The 13,988-nt window shown below is 35.7% G+C and overlaps 1 long non-coding RNA gene across 1 annotated transcript; it reads right to left on the bottom strand.

Moving 5' to 3' along the window:
• Positions 1-11,274: 11,274 nt before the first annotated feature.
• Positions 11,275-12,570, bottom strand: LOC146425189 (uncharacterized). The gene is made up of 3 exons (XR_014846685.1): positions 12,289-12,570; positions 11,465-11,542; positions 11,275-11,379 (listed from the first exon to the last, which is right to left on the bottom strand). It is a non-coding gene; the product is annotated as an uncharacterized LOC146425189 (long non-coding RNA).
• Positions 12,571-13,988: the final 1,418 nt, after the last annotated feature.

Genomic DNA, 13,988 nt, shown 5'->3' with positions numbered 1-13,988 from the left:
AAGAGCAGCTGAGGGCACTTGGTCAGTTCATCTGGAGAAGGGGAAACGGAGGGGAGACCCCATTGTGATCTTCAACATCCTCATGTGAGGAAGCAGAGAGACAAGAACTGATCTCTTCTCTGTGGTGACCAGTGACAGGACTTCTGGAAACAGCCTGAGACAGAGTCAGGGAAGGTTTAGGTTGGATATCAGGGAAATGCTCTACACCAAGAGAGTGGTTGGACACTGAAACAGGCTCCCCAGGGAAGTGGTTGGAGCATCAAGCATGCTGGAATTCAAGAAGTGTTTGGACAATGCTCTCAGGCCCATGGTGTGATTCCTGGGGTGTCCTGCGCAGGGACAGGAGTTGGACTCAATGATCTTGATTGGTACTTTCAAAGTCAGCATATTCTACAATTCTATGGTTCTATAAAATTAGGTAGAATTAATCTAGACCACAGTTTCTTGGAATCTCTTAGAAGTGTTGTGGAGATGAATATCTGAAACTACACTCTAATGGAAACTATATAAATAATTTAGATGACAGCTAAATCTCATCTGTATAAGTTAATTGACGTCTGTGACAAAACAAGATCTTTATATTCTTTGACATGCTTGACATGCAAGACAACATTGCCTTACCTAAGTTTCTGAAATTCAGATATGATTAAACTTCCAGGTGCGTTTTGATCCCAGAGAGTGCATGGGAAGCAGATAAATTCTGTGCAATTAGAATTTGGTATAGCCAAGGTGTTGTGTGATGAATGCCTTAAGAAAATACTCCCTGACACCTTCAACAATGAGCCATGACTAAGTTAGTTTGGCGTAAATGTTTCAGGCATGCAAATATGCATTCAGGAAGTCCTTATGAGACAAATGATAGAATGAAAATGAAGTGTGGGTGAGTTCAGGTATCATACCAAGTCCTGGAGCTTCTAAAATGTACACATCTGCAAGAACATGAAAGTTCGATTTACGGCAAATTAACAGCTGCAAATTCTTACGATACAAATTAAAAGCTACTTAAGACTCTAGGAACATTGTAATGGAAAGGTTTTTCTGGCACTTTTCATCCTGTCAACAGAGATTTTAAATTCAAGAGTTTTCAAAAGAGCCACCAACCTCCACTTCACTTACATAAGTGTAGAGCCACTAGCTCAAGACTATAGTGAGGTAAATGTTGAAACAAACTCAGATATTTGCACAAGAGAAGTCAGAATGTAACTTCCCTTGCAAAAAAATGTTGACAGATTCATAGTTTTTTCCTCTGACATCAGTAATTGATATAACTTGGGCATGTTTCACTCATGCTTTTGAAAGAACAAAATTTTTGCCACTAATTTGAAAAGCTTTAAAATAAGTTTTTGCATATTTTCATAAAAACTAGTACCTAATATAATAAAACACTTGGATTTTTTCAGATTTGTTATCATTATTTGGAGAACCTTAATATCAGGAGAAAAAAATATTTTCAACATGTTAATGTCATGCCTGAACCAAGATGAATAAGAAATTCCTAGACTGGATTGTAACTTCATCTAAGTAAAACTTGAGTTGGTATTTTATATTCATTTACTTCCATTAATAACTTTATATCTTTTTCTTTTATATTTTTATTTTAATTTTGATTTTTTAAATAATATTTATATATTTTGTGTCACCTGTTCAATATTTAAAGCATTTCTGGTCATTGCCTCTATTCAAACACAGTTTTTTTATGCTCCTCACACCTTTATTTCCCTTTTTACAAGCAAATGGTGAAACTGATATTTTTAACAATGTGTCCAACACAAAATCTCCTCAGAGAGGCAGGATTTGATGCGGTTTGGGGCTGATAAATCAAGCTTCAATATTTCTAATCTCAACTAAGAGGACTTTGATCTTTACTCATTGATGTAAAATTAACCAACCTGAATGTGTTTTGGTTGAGCTGAAGAATCTCTTTGAGGTGTGGGATTTTCAAAGAGTTTTAAGGTCACTTCACATGCAGCTACCACTGACATACAAGTTTCTAGGTTTGGGTAAACATGGGTTTCCTTCACTTTGTTCCCTTAAGCTTTATTGGAGTTCTGGCCTCCCTTTCTCCAGGTACTAACAGTGTTGGATAGCGCTACCACTTCCCTGTCTCTCAGGTTTTGAAGTGGAGATTAAAAGGCAACAGACAACAAAGGGTTTAAAATTCATGCTGTATTGCGCAGCGGAATCATCACAAATGGACTGACTGTGTACCCAAATTTCAGCCTCATCCCAGTGTAAGTCACAACTGCAAGAATGGGGCTTGTACAGAAAATCTGTGCTCCTTCTTTCAAAGGCTGTGTGATCCAGGCTCTGACCCTGCAGTGCATCACCAGCAGATATTTATCTCTGAAGTCCTGAAGATGCATCCGTTCCATATTTTCCTGCTGACATAATTTTGACATTTGCTTTATTGGGTCTGACCTCGTACTAGCCTTCATTTTATTACTATGGCCCAACTTGGAGAGAGAGCCTAATTTACAGTGGGGTCTATCAACCTCTTTTGGTGCAGTTTTCATAAGCGTAGACAGCCTTTGGGATTTATAGAACTAAGTGGCTTGGTGAAATACAAGGATTCATGCCACACGAGCTGAGAAAGAGTGATTCCTCATCCGTGAGCAGTGCCTGCCTTCTGTGAGACCCAAAATCCATCGCTGGATCTGTGGCTCCAGCACAAGTTAACATCTGTGGAAGGATATGGAGTAAAGTACGGCCCCTTATGTCACTGCCACAGCTGGGCTTCCTGCAGCTTAATTTGCCCTCTCAGCATGTTGCACTGATTATAAATACAATGCTGATCTTGTTGCCAGAGGCCATGACATATCGCTTGGCACTCTGCAACCCTCAGAACAAATTTTTCCCTTTCCCGGTTCACCTCAGTCAATCACGGCTTCAGGAAGCAGCCCTCTGCCACCCAGCATAGGATTACATGTCATTTATAATTTTACTCGCTTCAAAAAGCTAATGCTTAAGTTAATAAAGTGGAGAGATAGCAAGTACAGTGTCCCAACCAGGGAGAGGCAGATTGAAGTTGTTGTTGTTATTATTTGGGTTGTGGGGCACGGTAGGGGTCAGGAAAAAGGAGACATAAAAATAAAGAGCTAATAGCCTCTCTGGTGTCAAGAAGAAAGAGAAAAGGAAGCAGCTCTTCAGTGAGACATAAAATATTAATAGCTCTCATTGGAAAAAAGATGCTCCTCTTTTTCTTTCACTCATTTAAAAATATATATGCATTTCTAAGCATAAAGTTTATACAAGTGAAAGCTTTCTGCTGGATGTTTTAATCACATGAGAATTCAGAGAATTTCCTGAACTTGTAATTTACTTAACGGATGAAATGGTTGCATAAAGTTTAAAAAGAATAGACACTTTGCTAGTTTCAATCTGACTTGACTGAGAAACTTACACTCTATGCTTCTGTCATAGGTACTAGGAGTTTAGTAAATTTGCTGAAATATCTTTTCTTCAAAAATAAGTTTAAAAGAGGTATGATGCTGTCGTTCAATCACTGACAATACTTTAAATACAAATATTTGGTGGCAAGGGCAATTACTTTCAGCTGGGAAGGGAAAGAAATAATCTCTTCCAAACCGAAATGATTTAAAAATCATTGTATCTGGTTCATAATGAAGTAAAAATTAACAAAATTATTAATCATATACATAGAAAAATTGAAGCAGTAAACTTTATTGGGCAAGTGAGACAGCATTTTAAATACAACAGTAGAAGTTGAAAATAACATCTATAGACAAGCAAACACACAAACAAAAAACAAACCCAAAACCAATGAATCCTTGAAAATAAGAAATCATTTTTCCTGGTAACCAAAAGTATGTAAGAATTTACTTGCTTTTTTTTCTTTTTAAAAACTCTGTTTATGCGTGTTCCTTAATTCACAGAGAGTTTAAAATATCTGAGCACCAACGGACTGTAAAGATGTGGTTACAGTAGTGTGTACTTCAGAGGTTTTAACTTCAAGATCTATGACCTGACTAAACAGATGATTTCAACATGTCATTTATTTGCTGATACAGACCCACCAAAAACATGAAATAAACTGAATTCTCACTAACTTACCAAAAGAACAGAAATCAAATTACTCCATATTTTTTGCACAGTGACTCTCCTTAATCATACACATTGCTTTTGAGTAGTGAATAAAAGATATGTGAACATATGCTCAGAAATTTGGTTGATAAATATTGTACAAAAGGTTGATTCAATGGCAAGATCTATACCGATTTAAATAAATATCTTTATATGCAGCATGTAGGGTCAGGTTGTTATTTGTACTGCGCCCCTACTGACAAAGTACTATATGACAAAGTGGAGAAGTGTCCAGGGCATTGCTTAGAAGAAAACAGAGATTCAAAATTTGATTTTATGAGACAAAAATAAGTTAATGGGACTCTTGTTCAGAGTTCTTGGATTTTTAATGAGGAAGTTTTGATTAGGGCATTCCAAAGGGAAAGACAGTCCAATGTAATTGAGCATTTTTAACAGGAGGGAAAGCCAGTGACAAGAAATAGCAAGAGAATTTGATCAAAAAATTTCCATGTCTTCCATGTACGCAACTATCCTTAGTCCTGGGTTATTGGATAATCCAGGATCACATATTTTTCTTTAATTTCTGTTTGTTTGATTTTTGGTGGTTTGTTTGTTGTGGTTTTGGGATTTTTGGTTTTTTTTTGGTTTTTTCCTTCTTTTTGGGGGTGGGGTTAAGTAATAAATAAAGAAGTCTTATTTTACAGTAGAATGAAAACAAATTTCATATTTTTTTCTTTTTTTTACATGATTCTTTTTTTCAAATACTTCTATCAATGCGTGATTGTTCTCTTATTTGACCAAGTCCCATACTTGAGCAAATTCTCGTCTCATGCTAATTGTGCAAGTTTTCTTGATTTTTTCCTTGGGCTATCCCAAATTATAGGAAACTGTGATGTCCTTTAAAATCTTTTGTATAGAAAACAAAAACAGATTTTGAATAAGACTTTCACTGATATTTACTACTCTACTTTTACTTTCTGAAACAAAGGCTGTCACATTTTAAAAAGTCCTGTGTACTGTACTTTTTGCACCTCACTTATTCAACCAAAAATTAATTTCATTTTCTCATTCCTGATGATGAAGGGTACAGAAAGTATTTTTACTTTTTTAATCTTATGTAAAAAACACTGGCATATGAATTCTAATTTAAAATTAGTAGCACTACTTTAACCTTACCTGAACTTAAAATATACAAATAACTACATGGGAACAGACCAAGCAATCACTCAGCTTTGTACCCCTTCTCACACATGCAGTCTGGTCCCAGGAAAGACCCCAATTAGAAGCTAGGTATATTTTTAATACTGTTCAGAATATTCCTGCCACTGAAATGATTTTTAGAAAAAAAAAAATCAAAACAAACAAACCTCCAACGAACCAAACAAAAACAACAAAAAATCCAAAGAAAACCCTCTCCACTTTTTTCCCTAGAGCTTGTTACTTTGCATCTAACAGATTTCATTGAATTTCTCTTCCATGACCATATCCAATCATTTTTGTAATACATATAAAATTGCAATAACCGCTGCATCCTGAAGCAAGGAGTTTCACAATGTAATTATTTGGTACACTTTTAGACTCTTAGGCATATATGCTTCAATAGAGGAAAAGAATTGCATTATGTTATTAGGAAAGCCATAATGGTTGGAGATGGTATTGATATTATCTACTCTAACCATCCAAAAACAAGGAACTGGTCTAAACTAGCTGTTTAAGTTCTGAACAATGATGAGAATGAGGGAAATGTACAGACATCACTTTCCATGCAAAATCTCATTGAATGAATCACCCTTTGAATATGTCAATTTCTCTCCATTAGCTAAAACTGGACCAAGGACAACTAATACTGAGATGCCAAAAATTTTTATCCAGTGCATGTGAATGAGGTGAATCATTCCCCGTATGACTTTGGAGAGGATGAGTCTTCAGTTGATCTCGAAAATATCTAAAACTCCAAACATTAAATACACCTTTGTTTGTGCTGCATTCTCAGGTATTTCAGAATGGATTGGGAAAACACAAGGTCTTTTTGCTGGAGGAGTAAACAGGAGCTTCATTATTGCCAATGGACAGACTTTGTATTTAAATCTTGGTAGATGGGCAAATCTTAATATTTAATTCATGTCGAAAGAGGGAAATATTGATGTAACAAAATTAATTTAATTAAAGATTGCCTGGCGTTAGCCAAAACTGGCTTGATTAATTTGAATTGGCGAAATCTTACATTTATCGGCACAGGTTTGAGACAGCCTTCTGAGATATATTTTTGAAAGCCTTTTTGCTGCCTCTTATTCTTTCAAAACACTTCTTAGAGTAATCTCATTACACACGATAGCATTAGCAATTAATAGATTTTCTAGGATTATCAAGAGGGTTTTAAAGCAACATAAATGAGGGAAAATGATACTATGACAATCAAGTGGCACATACTTAAAAATTAAAGCCAGCCTGTAGGCTCCTTATTATGACAAATCCCTTTACAAAAAGTCATGAAAGGAACACAACCTTTAACTGTGCATCCATTAAGAGAAGCAACGGAGGATGGTACTTATGATACCTAATTCAGGTATTTAATTTGAACCTAAATTTTAAAAATATTAAAATAGTCATTGTTAGTGTAGATCTCTTGCTCAAATGCCTGAAATAATGTGCAGTGAAGAATCTAAGAAAAAACTGTTTTACAATAGAAGAAAAAATGTTTTACTTCCATTAATTTAATGCAGGATCTTAATATAATGGATTATAAAAACATTTGACCTGAATAATAGCAGTCTTCTAGGTACAAAAGATTATGATCTTTCTATATTGATTGTTCTTATAATGTCTTTCTAGTTATTTTTAAAACTACACCAAAATTAGGAAAATTTTAACAATAATTATTGTCAAAAGTTTCAAGTCTGAAATGTAAATAAAAAATGTTGCAACTATTTAAGCATATTCCAATTGGTCCATTAGTAGTCAGAGTTCAAAATACAGAAAAAGTGAAAAAAGACTTATGATATGATCATCTCATTTAAAATAGGATCTGAAAGTCTGAATTTTTAAAATTAAAAAATCTTTTTAACACTTCAGTATAAAAATGATGCAAATAGGAAAATATATTGTAAAAAATATGGATTGCCAGTTTAATACTATAGACACCAGATGAGAGAATTAAAAAAAATAACCCTGTTGACTAATGGCAATTATGAAAGAAAAATTATTTTAAATTAAGATATGAACAAAAAAGAACGTCTGCTAGTTGCAGATGGTAAAAATATAAATAGGGACTTAGAAAAGGCACAAATATTCAGTATATATTTCTGTTCTATATTTGGAGTTAAGGAGGTGGATGTATCTATGTCATATGATACTGCGGATAAAAGACAACATTTACCATCTGTAACAAAGGGAGATATGAGACAACATTTAAGGGCTGAGAAACTGTTTTTCAGACTGAGGCATAAACAGATCAGCTAGACCATCTTGGCGAAAGCAAGACAGAGACTTCACCTTTGTCTGAAATCATTTATACAAAGAAAAGTGTATATTACTTAAGGGCCTTTGTTACCAACCCAAGCATTACCTAAGAAATTAACAAACAGACACAGAAATTTAAAAATCTCAGCACCAGAAAATAATCTAGTTTATAAGAAATGAGCATAAGTGAAGAGAGAATCACATGCAATGGGATGATTACTCCTTAAAAGTCAAAGAATTTAATTCTAATATGAGCAGTTTAATTCTTAATGCCAGGAGAAATGCCCTGAACCATATGCTCTGGAATAAGGGATATACGGAATCCTGGGCTGTTCTAGTACACTTTCTTGTTTTTGCTTCTCTCAAATCTCTTTCCTTCAGTGGTTTTACTGCCCTTTGTGAATGCTGTGTATAAATTAAGAATTCCTTACTTGAGGGTTGGAGTTCACTGTGGAAGAGGTGAGAGACATATTGGACACTTTTAGCTGGTGACCTAAAAATCCCTTGTTTTGCAAAACAGAGGATGAAAGTATCATTTCTAGTTCAGAAACTTTCCAGGGGGCTAAGCAGAAAAGAGAGTCCCCCTTCTGGAGTAGGAAGATGTGCCTAGTGATGCCTCTCAAGGGATTGCAGAGAAGGAATTATGGTTTTTTTTCTAGATCTTTCTTAGCATCCAGACAAGTTCCAAAGTTACACAACCATATACCTCTTTAGAGAGACTCTCTAATACATATATACTCCCAAGGGTTACTATCGAAAATATGAGTTAGGGATAAGCATTTATTGCCTATGTTAATGTTAAGAGAATTGCTGTAATGTTGTAAGATATTCATCATTTTATTTCTAAAATAAGGGGGGAAAAAAAGAAATAAATGAAAATGAAAAAAAAGCAAACCGCAAAGCACTTATCAAAGTCACCGTGCTGGTTGGATTCTTTCAAATCCCTTAAGGGTTTGGATGTATTAGTCTTGTGGTGGTGTTGTTTTCTGGGCCTGCATTAATTTGATCCATTCTTTTAGAACATGTGTATAACACTACAAAAAAGTATTATTGGTTTATAAATTACACTTGTTGTTTCAGGGCGATAAACAGAATGATGAATGCAGTCTTTGTTCAATCACCTTTTTATTCATGAAAGGCAAAACCATGGATTCTAAAAACATTTATCTACATCAGTAGTAAGCCATAAACCTTTCAAAAATGCTCGCAGTAATCCAGGAAGGAGCTGCTGATTACTGTCATAACAAAGAGGATTCAATAATGCTAATGACTTTTCTTATGATAATCAATAACCTAGTGGAGGCTGCTTGAATCTTAACGAATCTTCCAGATGTAACCCACTTCTTAAGAAAATAGAAAGGGTTAGTGTGTGTTTGTGATAATACTTGAGACTATCAGATTAATCATGGAAAGATGGACATGTTTCCAAAAATGAGAGCTTCATGCTAGTGGCAGATGAGGCTGAAAGAAGTTCCTAATTTTAAATTTGGGAAGTCAGCCTGTTGTTTACCTAAGCAGTTTTTGCTTACTGTCTCTTGAACCTCTGAAGGCAGACTCAGAAATAAACCACAGCTGGAAAAATGTGAGTTTGGGTACCTGATCTTTAGACCCTGAGAGAAGTATGGGAGCATCTGTCCTTACTTCCTTGTTTTTGCTGTAAATTGTATGTATGACTTGGAATTCAGCCTTTTGCTAACACAGATTTCTTCCTTGGCTGCATGGCCAGGGCAAGACACATTTTGTTTCACTTCATATATATATTTTTATACAAACACACACAAAACAGGGCCATTCAAGTCCTGAATCCAAGGACATCCAAGAAAACAGGGCCATCCAAGAAAAGGGAGGGGAAGGAGAGGAAGGTGGACAAAAGGAAGGCCATTTGTCCACCTCTTGGACAAATAGTTTAGGAAGTGATAAGTAATCTTCTTGAGGGTCATACAGATGAAAGGTGCAACAAATTACAAGTTTATGAGCAATACCTTTTAGATGGTGAAATTTATACAGTATTAAGCCTGCTCATGGTGTGCATGCTGTGGCTTCAACAGTACACAGAGAAAAAACTCAATCGCTTTGGGGTACAACATACATTGAAATATTGAAATTTCCTCTGCACTTAGAAACCTTCACTTTCTCTCTCATACAGCTGATTACGCAAACTAATCTCATTTGAGCCATAATGTGAATCCTGATATTTATCTTCTCGCTTTAACTTATTTCATTCAAGGTGTGGGGTTTTATTTTTTTTATTATTGTCATTATCACTATCATTAATATTAATATTATTATTATTATTAATTGTTTTTATTTTTATTTTCATTATTTTTCTTTGTTACTATTGTAAATCTAAGCTGAAAAATTGTGATGAAAACACGCAAAATCTGAAACAAACTACCCTTTCCTAGGTAGTATATGTGGGGTAAATAGATGGCCCTAGCCATCCTAATATATGTTACCATCAAAAATGCTATCATCATGAGTGAATTTAATCAAAGTCCAAGGGCAAGATTTTTTTCAATTTTCTTTTCCTCCTTCCAATCTTTCTAGACTATTACCCCCAGCTCTGCTTTTCTTTGCTCCAAATAAGACCATTTAACTGTGCAGAATTTGCCTAAATATAAGCAGATAGATCCTCAGTTTGCAAAGCATGTGTTGCAGCTAATGTCTGGAATCCTGATCCTGCATTAGTGATTGCCATGTTCTTAAATATTTAGTTTAATGTGCATAAACCATTGGCTGTTAAAAGGATGCACAGAAGTTGAAGACTGAAATTCAGGTCTGTTTTACATACGGGGATAAATCATTGACATGAGGGAGACTAACCTTGAGAAATAATCCTGGGTTTAGCATTTCTTTGCAGAGTTACATCTTGACTGATTAATTGATTAATTGGTTGGTTTGTTTTGCTTTGTTTTATAAGAAAGGTGTCAGAACTGATGGTGTATTTTCCACCTCCATGCCTCAGGTCTCTCTCTGCAAGCTTGCTACTTGTTTTTAAACATTTGAAGAAGAGAGTAGCCTCCTCAGTTATTAATTTAGTGGGTTTATATTTCTGATTAGCTACTTGGCTACTAGTGGAGTGGACAGCCAAGGATCATTACACAGTTCTTGCCATACCTGAAAATCTCTAATTAGCTTACAACATTTGTGTAAGTAGAGACCTGTTGCTAATGCTACACTACACAGGTGGAAGAAAACAGATATAAAGGCCTTGTCAATGTCCACTCAGTCATGGAAACTAAATAAAAAATACGTGACTACAAAAGTTACTCATTAATAAACATTCTCAAACCCCCCACATCAATCAAATGAAAATGACAACAATCAAATGAAGAAACAAAAAAACGAACCCCACAACTGGGAGTTTGGTTTGGCCAGGATCTTGGTTTTATTTCAGTTAAACCATAATTATTAAGAAGTAATGAGATTGACATGAATATTAATTTTGCAGAGAAACCAGAGGGCCAAATTGGGGTCCTCATTTTCAGAACAGGCCTTACAAAAAGACAACCAGGATTCCTTCCAAATCCTGTTTTGGGTTTTGTTGATGTGCAAAGATGAGACATTTTATTTAGAAAAGAAATATTTTAGGTAAATAAAACACCTTTGTCCACAACTATTTTATAAGATCATGGAGATATTAATTCCTCTGAAATCTATCATTAAAAGCCTAGCCACTACAAGAGAAGTAGTGAAGTCAGAGTCCCATCTAGAGTTTCTGCATCTTGCCAGATTTCATAATGTGGTATAAGGCACAACCCTATGTGTGTAATCCTTTCATGTAGAGGAGCAGCTGCCATATTTTTACTTGCTGAAGGTGGTACAGAGCCAGCAGTGAGAACTTGCTTTTTATTCTCCACTAAATTTCCCATAGGACTTCTGCAAAAGTAGCAAACAAATAAATAAATAATTGAAGCCTTGTAGTAGGGCATTAAACCAAGTCTGATTGGAATGCCAAACATACCTTTCCCTTTCATTTTTCTAGAAAGGTTTGTATAGCTCTAGTGTGAGCAACTTAAATTGTCTCATTACTTACTCTTTCCTGGTAAATAAATTATCAATAATATGAAACTGAATGCTAGACTGATTAGTTATTCCATCCTGTCCATCATGTATCTAATAATGCCTACTCAATGTACCTTGTGCACAAAACATTTTTTGTGCCCTTAAAGGTGAAAGTATAATAATAAATTGGATGGTTTTCTGAACTAAGCTGTCTTTGAAATTAGCTGTTTCATCCACTTGAATATACCAAAGCAAATTTATGATGATTAATTGTATTACAATGAACACCAAAGCACGTAATAATGATTTGCTACTTATTATAAAGCTTTGCCAATATTTTGTAAACCCAAGCGACATGATATGCAAGAAATCCAATGAAACCCTCTTAAACAAACAAAGGAGAAAGGGAAGAAAGGACAGGTCTTGCAACATTAAACATTTCTAAGGACAAACAGAGGCCACAGGAACTCTTTTTTCCATGTCAAAACTTTGCTAGTTTAGCTCCCTTTAAACTTAAGCAAGGGGAAAGAGAGTTGACAAGAACGGATGTATGTTTTCACTCAATATTCAAACTCTTATTCAAGCAGAATCTTAGCAAGTTAGCTCACTGCTCCACTTTTTTCATATGTTATTAGTTTTAGTCTTGCCATCTTTGTACTTTTGTTTGCATTTGAACTTCCTTGCAAGAAACCAAACCAGCCTCTACTTCATCTTCAGTAAGACTCAGTGAATTACTGTTGTATTCAACTCAATAACTACTACAAAAGTGGAATAAAACATCACCCAAATGTATGCTATCCTCAACTGGAAATTACTCAGCTGAGTAGTTACCCAGCTGGATTTACTCCTGAAAAATCTTTGATTTGGTAGACATGGCACTTTTGAACTGCAGTGAAACTCCTTTCCCGTCATTGAATTGTTCTAGTTTTGCCTGAGGTAGAGTTAATTTTCTTCCCAGAGGCTGATACGGAGCTGTGTTTTGGATTTGTCCTGAAAAAAGTGTTGATAACATATAAATGTTTTTGTTATTGCTGAGCAGGATTACACAGACCCAAGGCCTTTTCTGGTTTTTGTACTGCATGGCTGGGGAGGAGGCCGGAGGTTATTTGGGGGTTGTGAGGAGACACAGCCAGGACAGGTGACCCCAAATGGTCAGAGGGATGTTCCAAACCTTGTGACATCCTGCTCAGCACATACAGAGAGGGGAAGAGGGAGGAAGAGGGAACATTTGAAGTGGTGAAATTTGTCTTCCAGGTAACCATTATTTGTGATGGGGCCCTGCTCTTGTGGAGATGGCTGAACACCTGCCTTTACACAGTAAGCAATGAGCTAAGTTCCTGTCTTGTTTTGCTTGTGTGTGTATCTTTTGCTTTTCCTGTTAAACTGTTTTTATCTTAACCCATGGGTATTCCAGCTTTTACTCTTCTGATTACCATATTCTGCTAGTGGGGGAGTGAGCAAGTGGCTCAGTGGGTCTTGATGGATTGATAGGGTAGAACCACAACACAAATAAATCTGTAATAGGAAGCAGTTAGGACGAATTTAAGCCCAGGTTTTTAAAAAAAATTACAGTTTGGAAGGCAATTTGCTAGAAATCTGCTTGTCCAGCCGAGAACCCATACCACTTCAAAAATTATTTAGTCATAATATGTCATTAGAAAGGATGCATTCCAATTCTTTAGGTAAGTTTCAGGGAATTAAGATAGGAAGAAAAGTGGGAAGGAAGGGAGGGAGGAAGGGAGGGAGAGAGGAAGGGAGGGAGGAATGGAGGGAGAGAGGGAGGGAGGGAGGAAGGGAGGGAGGGAGGAAGGAAGGAAGGAAGGAAGGAAGGAAGGAAGGAAGGAAGGAAGGAAGGAAGGAAGGAAGGAAGGAAGGAAGGAAGGAAGGAAGGAAAAAAAAGAGAATGATGAGAGATTAGTAGTCAACGAAGTAGAATGAATTGTAGGTTCATGACCTTCCCTGGAATATTATTTTTAGGAACCATAAAAAAATCCAATAATTATGAAGGGTGTCCAGTCATGCCCAGAACACCGACCTGAAGAATTCTCTAGCCTATTGATCTCTGATCCATGCCTTTGTATTATAATATTAACTTCCAAAATGTCACATTCTTTATTCTGACATTTGTCAGGTTATTTTCTCATTCAAGTTATTTCCATTCAGAAACAAAGAAATTAGTGACCATGTTTTCTTTTAAACTGTATAACTCTAGTTTAAATAAAGATGGAAAAATGCTCAAACAGAACAACCAGTATCTGTATTTTTTGACAAATTAAATGCACAATGAATTATCTCCTTTCAAATAAAGAAGCCTCCATTCCCTCTCTGTTGTCTCCTGTGTAAGTAATCTAGACTGTGGCTACTCTCTGCCTTAATAATAAAGAATAAAACTTGACAGAATGACAGATATTTTGGGTTTTATCTTCTCAAAAATTGTCTGTATTTTGTTAGACACACCCTTTGTGCATGCTTCTCTTTGACTA

The sequence above is a fragment of the Lichenostomus cassidix genome, chromosome Z (assembly GCF_008360975.1).
Source record: "Lichenostomus cassidix isolate B80296 chromosome Z, HeHo_3.0, whole genome shotgun sequence".
Classification (NCBI taxonomy): domain Eukaryota; kingdom Metazoa; phylum Chordata; class Aves; order Passeriformes; family Meliphagidae; genus Lichenostomus; species Lichenostomus cassidix.
This window is presented reverse-complemented; position numbering and strand designations above follow the sequence as displayed.